Consider the following 14778-nt stretch of genomic DNA (forward strand, 5'->3'; position numbering starts at 1 on the left):
ACATTTGGCAACTTTGCCTACTCCTGACATCCCATTGGACACCGTACAAAGTGCCACTATCTCACTCAGTGTTACGATAATACCAATACGGGCTAGCTTAATCTTTTAAACTGTAGCGATTTTCAGCTATTATTATTGGTATGTAGATATTATTAACAGCCGTATTTGACACTGGGCCACATTGCAACGGGTCACAACTTAACTGAAAGTGTAGGATATCCCGTTCATTTAGCCTAGATTTAGCTTTTATACCTTATCATATCGACGCATATTAATACAAAATGTTGATTACAAATAGTGCTAACCAGAGTTCCACGCGACCCGTTATGGATGTCGACCGGTACCGATCAAGTCTCTTCTTCTAAGTCGTTACACTTTTGACAGTGCTCGTGATTGTCTCCATGACGACTTTCTTGGGAAAAATCGTGTGGTGGTTTCCCATGCATTTGTATTTTTATGTCGTCAACCGTTTTTGCATGCTACCCTCTCTTATTAAGATTTAAGCAAAATTTATTGTTTTTAACCCCAGGCGCAAAAAGAGAGGTGTTATAAGTTTGACCGCTAAGTGTGTCTGTCTGTCTGTCCGTGGCACGGTAGCTCTTAAACGGGTAGACTGATTTAAATGCAGTTTTTTTATTTGGAAACAGGTTTTCTAGCTATGGTTCTTAGACATGTTTCATCAAAATCCGTTTTTGAGATATTGAACTTTGAAGTGACAAAGTCGGGGGTTTTCCGACTTTCTGTTGGTTAGGTTATCTCATAACAACCATAAGTACTGAAATTCTTTTGATTAGTTTTAAATGTCCTGATTTTTTCAGGTAAATCATCAACGACTTTTATTTGCATTAAAATAAGTATATTTCATTCCCTTGATCGGTAGAAGTTAGCCACCAGAACCGCGTCGCGGGCGTCCCGACGCAAGTTTTAATGAATATTATAATTCGACTCTTGAAACGATCCCGAGTGTAAATTCTGTTCGCTGCGAACTTCGGCTGTCGTACAACAAATAAATAATGGAAGTGCGGGTCCGGCGAGTGCTCTCGAGCGCTCATTTACATCGCTCTGGATTCGGGTCGTTGTTTCTAGGTATTCCAAGTGCTCATGTACGGCTAAGGCTCAACGCTCGGGGGCATATTTGATATGTGGACGACAACCGAGAATGTGCTTCGGAATTGCACGACCTTATTCCACCTGCTCCCTTCTTCCACATGTCGACCAGAAGTAGGCCTCCACCCTTACTTTTGCTCTATTTGTCGATCCTTATTTGATTGCTCTTCTATACCACTTAAAGGTTGACTGGCGGAGATCTCTTCAGGGATAAGTCCGCCTTTGTACTGAGCACTTTTTGAAACCTTTTTTTATTTCCTTTTTGTACAATAAAGACTATAAACAAACAAACAAACATCTTTCAAATCTCTTCCTTCGAACCCCAATCCCAACCATGTCATGTGCCTGGCGAAAGATTTCTCGATTATGGTCTATTCCCACAAGTAGATGATGCCAGTGGCTGCTACAGATACATTCCTTCAGAACACACGCTTAAACTACTGTACAAATATGTATGCTTTACGTCTCCGCTTTGACTTTCAAATGCGCCAAACATGAGCGCCAGAGTTTACCAAATATGTTGTGAATTTATTACTGTTGGTGAGTGGAGAACAGGTTATTTCAGGTCGTATTTTCACTAGGTACTTTTCTACCTTTAAAGTTACGTCAAGAACTTTGTTTGAAATAGGTACATGTTCTTTACATTAAAACTTAAATATGAAGCAAATAATTAGCAAAGTTCAATAACCTAACCAAGTTTCAAAAGTTGAGAACTCCCGACATTGTCATTTCAAAGTCCAAGATCTAACAAACGACTGAACTGATTTTTAATCAAACGTAGCTAAGAACTACCGCAAAAAAATCACATTCACATGAAAAAACCGCATCGAAATTGGTCCATTCGTTTGAGAAGAAGAATATAAGGCTCCGTTTCCACCAGAGATGTTTGAGGATGTGTTGCGAGGAATGTGTACGTGTGTGAAATGTGTGTGAAATCAATAGCAACGCTTCTTTTACCTCACGACGCCCTGCTCAGCTGTTTCTCGCAGAGACGTAAATGTTTCTCTCTCTCTCTCTATCTCTCAGACGTGCTGTGCGAGAATGTGTAAATTAAACGTTTCTATTGGTTCATAAAAAACCAATTCCCTGCAACACAGCTTCGCACGTCTTTGGTGGAAATGCAGCCTTAGCGTCAAACTTATAGCACCTCTCTTTTTGGTTGGCGATTAGAAATAGTAACTGTTTCGAGTGCACATTAGGAAACGCTGTAACTGGCGAAGACCTGGGTTCGATCCCAAACTATAGCATTTTTAAACAGTTTAATGTTAATTTGCCGCCTTTGTGTATACTGGTTTTGGTTTCAATACGCGCTCAGCTCTAAAACAGGCTCAATGGAGTTACTCCGATAGATTGTTTTGCGCTAATGCCGCCGTAAGTCCGCGTGGCATTGATCGCGACCCACGAAGCCGCACCACAGTAAGCCGAGAACCACACGATAATAATCCCATATAATCAGCGCATTACGAATGTAGAACGCTTCTTTAAAGTACTATTATTCCTATAACTCCACTTAGTTGGAAGTTCTCATCATCCTTATCCTCATTTGTCTGTTTCGTCCTTACAGTATATCGCTCATATCAGCAGGTGTTCTGACAGTATATCGCTAGATGACGCCATTGGCGAGAGGTTCGTTTGTGAATAACTTGAACTACCATTAATTTCATTTGTCATAATGTCACTTGCCATAAAAACTTTTGCCATGAAATATTTAGAACCGTACTGTTTTCAGGATTTTTTAAATGTGAATTCCTGTTTCAGAAATAAATTACTTTATGACAAATAAAAAATTTAAAAACTAAAAACAAGTAAATAAAAGCACAAACATTTGCGTCTTTGGCCAACCAAAAAAAAACTAGCGTACTGTTATTTTCGCCAATCGTTATTCAGATCAATATCTAAGCTGTTCTCTAAGCTAGCTTTGTTAGGATAAGTTGGACACTCTTAGCACTATTGCAGTTAAGTTAGGTACTTGGGAGCTCAGCAATGCTGAGGTACGTGACCACAGCGCTGGTTCTCAGTTGCAGCCAAAATATAACATACCAAAAGAAAAAAAACATTATTATGTTGTCTGATAGAGAATAGAGATACTGACTGAATCTCCAATGTTGATATGGGTAATGAGAAAAGTATGAATTGTAGGTATTTATTGGAATTGGTGAATTCATTCGAGTTTTGGTTTCGACGTACGTACGTACAGGAATGATCGATCAAGCAAGTCAAGTCAAAGACTTAGGTTAGGACTGGTTTGGTTGCTTTACAATAATTGGCAATTTGCTGCTGCAGCTGCCCTGGCGACGCCCATGGCCGAAACCGAGACCGAAAATACGGCCGGACACTAGTCCCGGCGACACGGCTGCGCGGCCGCACTGCGCCGTGATTTATCGCGCCATCTGCGGACCCGTCGGACGTTTAATTATTATCTAAACATCGGCGGCGGAGGCTCTGCCAGGTTTAAGCTGCGCCAACAAATTACCGATCCGTCGAGCCGTTGAAGATAAGATTGTTTCATTGATTTAGAATTACGCGGGATATCTTGGCAGCGATCTAATTGTTACTCAAATTGGGCGGACGGGACGTATGACGCTGTTTAGTTATTGTTGTTTACGTTAGGGCTGTGGTTAGGGGAACGTTTGCGTTTGATAATTGTTCGTTTTTATAAATTTTTGATTTCGTTGAACAAACATTGTGGTGATAGAAGTGATAGTAATTTTATTTATTTATTTATTTATTCAAATGCAATTCACATGTCAAAAGTACAGTACAGCACTAACACTAACATTATGAAACCCGGAAGGGCGCAGCATAAAAATATGTACGGTTTGTTTTCAACTATTTCAGGAGGTTGGGTTTCTGTGACTGAGTCTGTAAAGGATTTTTCGATTCAAAATGTAGTTACGCCTTCATGCGCGTTCCATACGACTCCATGGAACGGCTTGTGGTGCAGGGGAAAGTCGAGGGCAAAACATCTCGCGATCCCCAACACGGTGGACAGACCACATCAAATCTGTGATGCACTCCAACATAAACGATGGCTACTTGGCGACGCATCGCGTGTACCATCAGCCAAATATGTGGTCTACCACCCTAAAGTTGATAATCGTTTGCATGTCATAAAACAATAATGCCAATAGACGTGTCTGTCAACGTGAAATTTCGACTTTAGCGACTTATGCATTTGATAGGAACTTGTTTAAAAATTGATAGACCACTTATTTGGCTGATGGTATAGCGGTGGCGCAGGAATCGATCGACCGAAGCATGACCACTAAGAAGAGAGGTGACCAAGGACCACTCGATACACCATCTGGATGCTTTGCAACAGTGTGTTAACTCTGATTAATTCTGCAATACAATGTCAACCCTCAGAAAAGAATTTTAACAGTTGACATTGTATTGCAAAATGACAGTGGGTTGACTCAGTATTGCAAAACAGCGTCCATCTATTTTGTCTATCAATAAATCCTAATTTGGAACGTAGTAGTCGTAACTTATGATAATTGCGAGAGGTGGCACCACACGTAACTATTGGCGTGAGCGAGCGATCAAGTGATTCGAGTGGGTTGGCCACTTGGCCACGCGCGCGCGCTGTAATGCAATTGTGTCAAGTGAGCAAGAAATGCACGCCCAAGAGTCGTTATGTTTAAAAAAGAATAGTTTTGGGTTAGCATTGATTCTTTATTACAAAATGGAGTACTTGCGGCCCTGTTCACCGCGCGTGTCGGCCGCACATCGGATTGTAGCAAACACGCTTATTCTCGTTGAAGTTATGTAAATACAAACAAATTAAACAATAAAAACATCCGGTTCCCATCCATTAAAATTAATTTGCAACCTTTGCACGTCGCGTGTAAAGAGCAAATTGGGGCCCTTTGAATCCTTTGATACGAGAACTTTTAATTGAGAGCAGCGCACCTGTCGCCGGTCGCCGCGTCAGTGTCATTTGTCACGGCGTCACGGCGCGTCACGCGTCACGCGTCACGCGTCACGCTGGACAAAGGGCCGGTCAAGTGCGAGCGCCGCTCGTCCACTCCGCACGAATTAAGTAGTATTTTTTAGTGTCGAGCCGCCCCGAGCAATCTCGGTTGGTTGGAACGCGGCCAGTAATTAAGCATTGCGCTTTAATTCGACCTAGTTTGCGGCTTCTTAAGTACAACGGAGCTTAAATGATGCAACATCTTGCGATCTTGCTAAACATCGGAATTGAATTTTAAGTGATAATGAAGTAGGGTGTAGCGGAACTTGAGGATTTACTATACAAGGTGGTAAATATTAAACCTCAGACACCCTGTCTTATCATTAGTAGTCAGTTTAATGCACATACTGACAAATACCTTAATTATTTTAAATAATATTCGAATGCTTTGTTAGTCAGTGATTATACGTGATTTCTAATTCTGCACTTGTAATTTGTATGTCAGTCGCGAATTGGACATACCTGCGAACAAATCCAATGGTGTGTGTGAAGTTCTCAAACAGCACTGGACCCGCGTGGGAATTACGGCCCAAGCTCTCTCATTCTGAGAGATTCGTGCTCTGCAGTGAGATGTACAAAGGCCGAGGCCGTTTGTTATCTGCATCATTATTGTATCTTTAAAATATTTAACTTAGCAAAAATGTTTTTATTATAAAATTATAAAATTTGTTATAGAGGTTTTTCCACACAATACACACATTTAGGTAATGTCATCCGGCTGCCTAATTAGTGCTCGTCCTTTTTACCTCTAAATTGAAAATTAAATCTCGTTTTTCCGAGCGCCGCCGCGGGCGAGATGCGACGCACTGTGCTCTGTAAGACCGGGTACACACGGCGACTTTTTGCGATACAGTCACTATACTTTGGCAAGTTCGTACGTGGCACTTGGTCGCAGAAAGCCTCTGCTGCCATTAAAGTTTTTTTTTGGTAAGTGTGGCAAATGCTGATTGCAACAGGGTTCTACGAGTGTCACTTACTAACTTGAAAAGGTATAATCTCTAACTTTACACAAATGCGCGACGCGCATCCGTAACTCATCTAATATATGGATGTCCATGGGCGGCGGTGGTTGTATTCCATCAGGTGATCCGCCTGCTCGTTTTACTCCTATTATATATAAAAACAATTGATACAGTTTCGGGACAATCGTGGTGAGTATCAATGTGAAAGTGACACAGTATTAATGCAAGCGCAACAGCGACGTAAGGGATTTAAAATGTTTGATCATTCACTCGTCAATATTATTACAGCTGACTTTAATAATTATCCTTGGATTTTTTGTAGTTAGGTATAATTATAACAAAAATATACACCATATATCGCTACAACAAGTCTCCAGGTGTAACCAGCCTAAAGGTCTCAACTCCAGGAGGTCAGCGGGTGCGTGCCGTAAAACTTTTTATTCAACAACGGCACGAAGGGGGGAGGGGGGAACAAATGAACACGCGTTAGGGCGAGATGAAATAAGATTGTGTTTATTCGGATGTAGGAGACGTGCCGCGTGCCGCCTATGCTGCATGCAAATGAAGGGATACAATGGGTTATGGGGGGAACTGGCGCTTAGTGTCAGAGGTGGCTATAGGTGCTGTTATGCGACAATCTGCAGTCAGCTAACTTTGCAGTTGCCCACTGTGGAACCATGTCAGAGAAAATAGTCATTGCGACATCTGAAAAAGAGGAACTTTATTCATTGTTCAACTTACTGTGAGCACTCCGACAGTAGTAAGGTGTCATTTTGCGATCATCTATATCAGTGAACTACAACGTTTCAACTTGCTCTACTGCTAACAAACGTGTAAGACTGCTACATATGCACGACACATACGAGTTCTCAAGAATTTCAAAGTCACTTCGACTTGTCCCGTCGCATTGCTAAATTCAATTCAAATTCAGGCTCTAGAGCCTCTAGGGCTCTAGCCCTGGTGTGCATGTTATAGTAAATATTGTAAGCATATTAAACACTATCGACGTCCACTGTTAAGCCGAGTTTAGTCTTGCAAGAAAATCGTGAATCTGCACACATCAGCGAAGAAATTCAGTCGTGTGTGGCGTGTGAAATTCCAATCCACACTCGGCCATCGTGGGAACGGCAGCTTCTCAGCTTCTCTAATTAAGAGAAGAGGCCTGAAGGGTGACAATGTACTTTGTGGCTGCTGCTAACACGCGGCGGTAAAATGGCCGGCAGGTAAATACAGCAGCAGTTAAAAGCGAGTCTATTGTATACTCGTAGTCACTTAAACTGTGCCTAAACGTCGAGTTAAACGACCAACCCAACGATACCGTTGAAGCGTGTTCAGTTGGAGTCACAATCTCAACGCCCTTCCATCACCCGCAACACTATCGTCGCACACGAGGCTATCACGACGTCCATCACCCCCCCCCCCCTCCTCCTCCCTGCATCGCCCGCGCAGCCGGAAGAGCAAAACGCGCCCGCCGCACGCCACCGCCCGCTAGTTGGCTTAATGAATTGCTGTGGTACGTTACGTTTTATAAGGTTCGGGCGGTTTGATATGATGAATAGTTTGTTTAACGGTTAGGTAATCTCTTTTATGGTTCTGGATTGGTAGCGATCCCTCGTGATGACTTTCTTGGAAAAACAGTGCGGTGGTTTCACCTTGCTTTCAGATGTGTTCGAGTTCAGCATCGTAGCGTAGTTGACAAAAGTGTGCGCTGCTCTTCACTCTAACATAGGGTATCTGTTAAATTAAACCTTCGAATATAGTGAGTGTGTAGTGACTGTCTGAATGTTCCTCTCATCCACTCAAAGGTTGACTGGTAGAGATCCCTTAAAGCGATCTTCTTCTTCTTTTTCAGGCTTTATCTATCCACTGCTGGATGTAACCCTCTCCTAAGCTCCTCCACTCCGTCCTATTCTCCGTCTTCCTGAGTAAGGTCCGGCGTAACTCTTTATGTCATCAGACCATCTCATCTGGGGTCTGCCTACACTTCTTCTTGTGGTCCGTGGTCTCCACACCAGCACTCTATGGGCCCAGCGGTTATCCACCCGGCGTGCCACATGCCCTGCCCAGTTCCATTTCAGTCGTGCAATGCGTATCAAGATGTCTGTTACTTTGGTGCGTTTCCGGATGCATTCATTCCGCACTCTGTCTCTCAAACTAAGCCCTAACATGGCTCTCTCCATGGATCTCTGAGCGATTTTGAGTTTCTTAACCATGTTTACTGTAAGAGGCCACGTTTCTGAAGCATAAATGTTAGTACTCAAAGGGATAATAATAATTATTATTCACAAAAGCCGAGAAAAAACCGTACCAAGTTACATATACCGAAAATGCAAATCTCCCGCTAACAGTCGCCTTTTTTTATGAACTGCGAAATCGGCAGTGGACTTGCCTCAATCAGCCACCGACAGCCAAAGGAAATAAAAATTCGCCTTTAGGAAACAAACTTGTATTTTTTAATTTTAATTTGTGTCTTTTCTTTAGTACAATAAAGAGTTAACATACAAACCTACGTACATACAAACAGGAAGAGACTATAGATTATTATTATATAGCTGTCTCGGTGCCCAATAACATTTCTTTGCTTTCGGCGTCGAGACTCTAGGTCCTTGGGGTAAGGGTGCGCTGGAGCTACACAGGGAGCTCAGCAATAGGTTAAGGGAGGCAACAGGCAACCCTCGCGCCGGCAGCTTTCTCGCACAAAGAATCTCAATCGCAGTTCAACGCGGGAATGCTGCCTGCGTGATGGGCATAATGCCAAGAGGCCCACCTCTCTTTTTTAATTAAAGTTTTAGTTGTAGTTATTTTAATTTAATACTAGTTTTAGTCCTATGGATATTTTGTATTTTCTTAATATTTTTTTATTCAATGATACCCAACGGAAGAGATTAGTCTATCCTTTTTACGGTGCACGGTATGGCAAATAATGGTTAAAAGTATGCGCTGTCAGTAGGTACTTAGTCACTATAGCAAAGTTATAATTGTTGACTCAGCATAGCATTCGCACAAAAGGTAGCTTCGTGGACGCGCTCAGTCGTCACGCCGCGGGGAACGTCGGCGATATTACTAATTCAGTCTACAACGGTGAGTTCTGTAACTCGGTCTGTACACACTACAACTAAGAATAAATACTACATTTGGAGTTCCTAAAGTAGTTCTGATCACACAATAGACAGAATATGTATATAGTTCCGATCTGCATTAGCGATCCCTTACTACTAATAGCGAAATTAGTGTATTTAAAGTTTTTGTTGTAGATCTGTTTTGAAAAAATATACCTGGTTGATTTTCTCGTCGGATTTTTATCAACAGAAGGCTTTTGCTAACTGGTGGTAGGTTTTCTGACGTTTGTAAATGCTTGAATAAACATTATAAAAATTAAAGATAGTTAAATATAATTAATTTAAGTTAATTAACTATAATCTTGTTCTGAGAGGAAGCAACGTATATAGGCTGGGATGATGATGATAAATATAATTAACTTTCGGACATTATCATCTGTGACATTAACAACAAGAGTGATGATGATAACATTAGAATATTCGAGAAATACCCCTGAAACATTGGTACTGTAGTTGTGATAGGTAAAGCTGGTGCCAAGTTACAAAGCCCCCTGAGGGCTGACACTGTCACTCTGCCGTGCAGTTTGCGACGCGGCGGCGTAGCAGTGATCTGCAAGTGGTAAATATACTCAGTATATTTACACGGTGATTTAAGGATCGTGCAGATGTTGCACAGAGTAGGCAGTTTAGATCATTTTTAAGCGAAATTACCTGTGCGCAAAATGTGCCGTATTCGAAATTATCATGAATTGGCATCTTTTTGTTTAAATTCATTTGTTTACTTATCGAAACATGTAACTCCCTTGCAAACTATTCATTTACATTTTTTATTTCACTAGCTGTTGGTCGCAACTTTGTCTGCGAAGAATGCGATTGAAGTGCTGAGAGAACTATGCAATTATAATGCTTAATCCCGAATGCCATCTAAATCCGTTTGATTTTGCGTGATGTACTAACAAACTTGCAAACATCCAAGCTGTTGGTATAATTATACTGAGCGGTGAAAAATCTGGCCCTCGAATGTATGTACGCAGTAATAGGTAACTTTATATGTAGAGTGTAGAGAGGGCTTGTGCCAGTGACTACATTAGTAGGATTACTTGATTTGAGCCATCGACATTTTCGCGTGAAGCATTATTTTTCACTCCAAGCACCAGTTGACATTTCCACCGCCATATTTCATTCGCAACGTCGCGTTAATTCATTTACGAGGGAAGCCTTGTTGGAGCGCGTATGAAGGATTAATGTTGGTTCCAGTAATCAGGCACGCGAGCTAAGCGACTGGTAACGAGCGGTCCTCGGGGTCGAGGGTCAGGGTCCACCGGCCCCGGCCCCCGCGCTGCGCCGTAAATCGAGCTAACGACCTGAACGCCTAGGCACTGAGTTGCGGCCACGAGCCAGCCTCAACCTTTTTGTAATGGAACTACACAATGAACGGCGTGTAGCTCTGGATTTAGAGGCTACGTGTAACGACTTTAAGAACAGAAATAAAAATTCTCTAAAACCTGTTAAGGTCATAACATTCATTTAACCCAACGCAGCAGCGTTACACGTACATTTACTGCATGTTAGGCAATTTAGAATTAATCTAGAAACTACAATATTTAAATTCATATGTAGATATTTTACTTTTGAGCTCCGATATTTTGACGCAGTTGTATGCACCCGCAAATTCTTCAGTCTGTTCCTTGATCATGATTTGACACCCACCACTGACATGATGCATGTGACTGCGTCAAAATATAGGGAGCTCATTACAGGTAAATGCGGTTTACATTCCGTTACAAATATATTGTTTAATAGCCATGAATCATTAAAAACTAAACCTAGAATATTTCATCTAGTGTTTACGTGAGTCCGAACGAACATCACACCTGACAGCAAACCTGAGAAGATACTCAATAGCGTGCGCGTTTCCAATCCACACGAGGCCTGCATGGGAACTATGGCTTAAGCCCTCTTATTTGAGAGAAAGTTTTGAGACATATTGTATTAGTTAGATAATGAGGATAAAAAATATTTTAAATACTACAAAGATTGTCAGAGAGGTATAAAATTGGTAGTCCGTGCGAAAAACAGAGCGACCAAAGGAATTTGTTCTTTAACAATGTAAGCGGATACAGCAACGAGACATCGGTTTCCCGCTCTAATTGTGACCAGCCGGCACAAAGAAAGAGGTGGTCGCTACGTCGCAATAAAACAGAGGAGCAAAATATCGTGGCAAAGGATAAAGGAAAATCATTGATAAAAATATTTGGGCCAGCAGCAAGAAACTAGATAAAAACCTTGTAATTATATTATACTAATAACCCTGTAATTATATAGAAATGTCGGTGGAATTAATTGCACTGGCACTATTTTATATTATAGCCTTTTATAGGCTGATGAGGTCACATATCCTGCAATCCTCTGGCAGTGGCCATTCATCATAAAGTGACTAAAAAGAATTGAAATGTTTGCACGATTGTTGGCACGATTTTTCCTGCAGGTCTTCGAGACTTTAGATTTTTAGCTCTCTCATGAATCTCAACTTTGTGGAGACTTTGGGTTACTGAAAGTGGCTTTAACGCGTAGTTGCGGAGGAATGTAGCGATTTATAATACGAGTGTTTGTGGCGAGGTCCGCCCGCTGCTAACAAGCTCTTTGCACGCCACAGCCACTATCGGCCCGCTAACTCATACCATTACAAAAATTATATTTTACATTGACCTTCTCATAAGTCTGGCTATTTTGAGCTCGGCACGAAATAACTAGTGCTTATCCTACTTTGATATCCTTTAACTGTGCCAGCATGTAAATACCACGCACTAGGTGACCTGATGACATCACGAGCAACGTGAATGTAAATTGTCATTCTTTGAGTGTTCTAAGAACCCTTGTCGTCTTTCAGCTGATGATGATAAAGCTTAGGCTAGAAAATTCACTTTGGGATGTCAAGCGACTAAATTTCAATGATAAACCTAGCTCAACACAGAAATTAAATCTTGACCTAACTGAGACATAGAACTTGTAGCAATTGAAGAAAATATACTATTTCATTCCACAGAATACGTGCTACAATATGACGAAACAGGCAGACAGATAGGACGAAGTGATTAATTTATATTACACGCTATAAGACTCAGACATGGCCATTTGAGATTCTCTCGTATTGTGAAACCTTTTACGAAACAGCACGATGCAGAATAAGATAAATATTTAACACCTTTACACCTGGCTTCAGTACAATGTAGTGCAGAACAATATTGTTGGAGAAGAAAATTGCATTTGTCCGCTGCGGCCGGCGTCTCGCGCTCGGGGACCGCGATAGAACGAGTTGCAAGACTTGTATTGTCACCATGTGCGTTACTTTCTAGCTTGGTGGGAAGAAGACACACTGAGGCACAAATGAGGAAATGTAAAACGTGCTAGCACTGCTTTCCAGCTCGAGGCAGCGCTGTCGCCGCGACTATTACAAACGAAATGAAGCGTCGCGCAGAAAGCCGGCAGTAAATTCAGATGTTACAGAGAAATAAACTCAAAGCAGTTTTGGATAAACGACAGGCTACGCTGTGAAACTGGTTCGTGAGAAATAAAACTACTTAAAGTTGGATAGCTTTTTGTCTTCAAGTTACAATCGCTATAATTTTATGCAAGCATTTTACAATATTTTATAAAACTTACCCTATTAGTATAATTCAAATCTTGGAAGATGAAATCAGTCCACATCTAGTGGTCGGATTGATTTAAAATTGGTATTGGTATATGCGAGTTAAATTACAATGCAAATATAGTCAGCGAAAAAATCTTGTGTTAAAAATTTATTAATAATGTTTTTGGTGATCTGATGGGATAAGTAATTATAAATTCAATACCTACAATCCTGTTTGTACAGATACTCGAACCTCTAGGCAATCTATTAAAAATTTGCACCAAGCATAAAAAACTACTACTATCCAAATTCGCTAAATTCAAGGGTTTTTTTAACCAAAATTATTTATATCACACTACAATTTAAAATGATTCAAGCAAAACCTTATCTATTGCATAAATAGAAGGTGCTACCCGTGAAGATTTATGCCTCGCCGTTGGTCGCGGCTCGCGAGGCGTTCGCCCTTACCGCCATTTTTCTTCGTCTAACAAAGCACAGCATATTCCGGTGACAAATCGCGGCGATATATTTTGCATCTAAACGCCGTAAGCGATCAGGGTTATTAATGCGGGCGGCGACGGTGGCATACATTACGATCGGCGCGCGGCCGGTGCCGGCCGTCGCCGGACCGCGGCCGCGGCGGGACCGACCAGCCTTTAATACGGGTACTGATCGATTACATGACCTTTCCTTTCCTAAGAAAGCTGATAACTTTGTTGTTGTATTTAATTCTTAGTGAAAAAAAGTTGCTGCTTAAAGACCATCATTAATCGCTCGGGAACTAAAGAAAGAACTATTGTAACTGTTCCATCTACTGTAATATATTTTATCGTCATCATAGTTAGCCAAAAAACATCCACTGCTGGACATACGAGTAGTCCTCCCCTAAAGAACGCTACAATGACCGGCAGGGCTACTACGAGACTCCAAACTCGAAGTTCGTATCGTACCGTCCCTCTCGCTCTCGTATTAAATAGTATAAGTGTCACAGGGACCGCACGACACGAACTTCGAGTTTCGAGTTTCGTAGTAGCCCTGCTGTTCTGCGCTGCACACGTCCATTAGACTCTGCAACCTCCCAGTTCATCAGTCCATCTTGTAGAGTGCTTATCGACGCTTTACGTAGTGCAAGAAGCAGCGTAGGTATGATGATGATGATAATATTATTATCCAATACAAGTCGTTAAAGGCAAATTATGTGATACACGAACGTATACCCAGTACCCGTATACATTAACGTACGTCAGGAAATTCACAAACGCGCACATAGTACAACCTTAACTCCACAAAGATAATGATTTTTAGAAACATCTCTCGGACTAATAAAAAAATACAAAAACGGACCGAGCAAAAAGAGCAGCAGGGTAACGAGCACGCGGAGGGTTGTTGGCCTTTGTTCACCAGCAGCTGATTAGTGGACAGCGGCAGGGTTAACACACACGGGCCTTTTGGTCCTGACGAGTCAAGCCAAGTTTGCTGCAATCGCTACCGAAGCATTCATCTCCTTTTATGTTTATCAGCGTCCATGAAAGAACTGATTACGTACCGTACCTCGTCGTTCGCAGAGACAACGTCGCATGAAAACGGACGACTGAGCTCCATTTGCGCGGCGTAATTGAATTCAATACAAAGCGACAATGAACTAAACGAACCTTCCTTGACGAGAGAGAGAGTTCTTATAATAGGAAGATTATCGCGAATAGAGATAACTGGGCAGGACTAACAGGGTCAATACGGGTGCCGAATACTTTCTGGCATTTTTCCGGGAAACAAGCGAGCGTCACGGATGTTCCTGCAAGTATGGGGAGCTTTTAAACCGCCGCGGGTCTTCGTCTCCGACCCGTCCACAGTATGAGAGAGCATGGGCTGTAAGTTTCCACGCTGACCCAAAGCGGAATGAGATTTTCACACAAACCATTCCACTGCTTCGTACGTACGGTTATACTCACGATGCTTTCCTTCACCGAAATCATCAAAATCATGGTAAATTTTGTAATTTTGCACTTAAGTTCCGAAAAACTCAACATTGCGCGTGAATTCAAGATC

At 41.8% G+C, this 14778-nt stretch overlaps 1 protein-coding gene across 1 annotated transcript in view; it reads left to right on the forward strand.

Moving 5' to 3' along the window:
* LOC141439925 (neurotrimin-like) overlaps positions 1-14778 on the forward strand; it is a 136554-nt gene that overhangs the window by 66083 nt on the left and 55693 nt on the right. The window lies entirely within an intron of this gene.

Source organism: Choristoneura fumiferana, chromosome 21, assembly GCF_025370935.1.
Source record: "Choristoneura fumiferana chromosome 21, NRCan_CFum_1, whole genome shotgun sequence".
Taxonomy (NCBI): Eukaryota; Metazoa; Arthropoda; class Insecta; order Lepidoptera; family Tortricidae; genus Choristoneura; species Choristoneura fumiferana.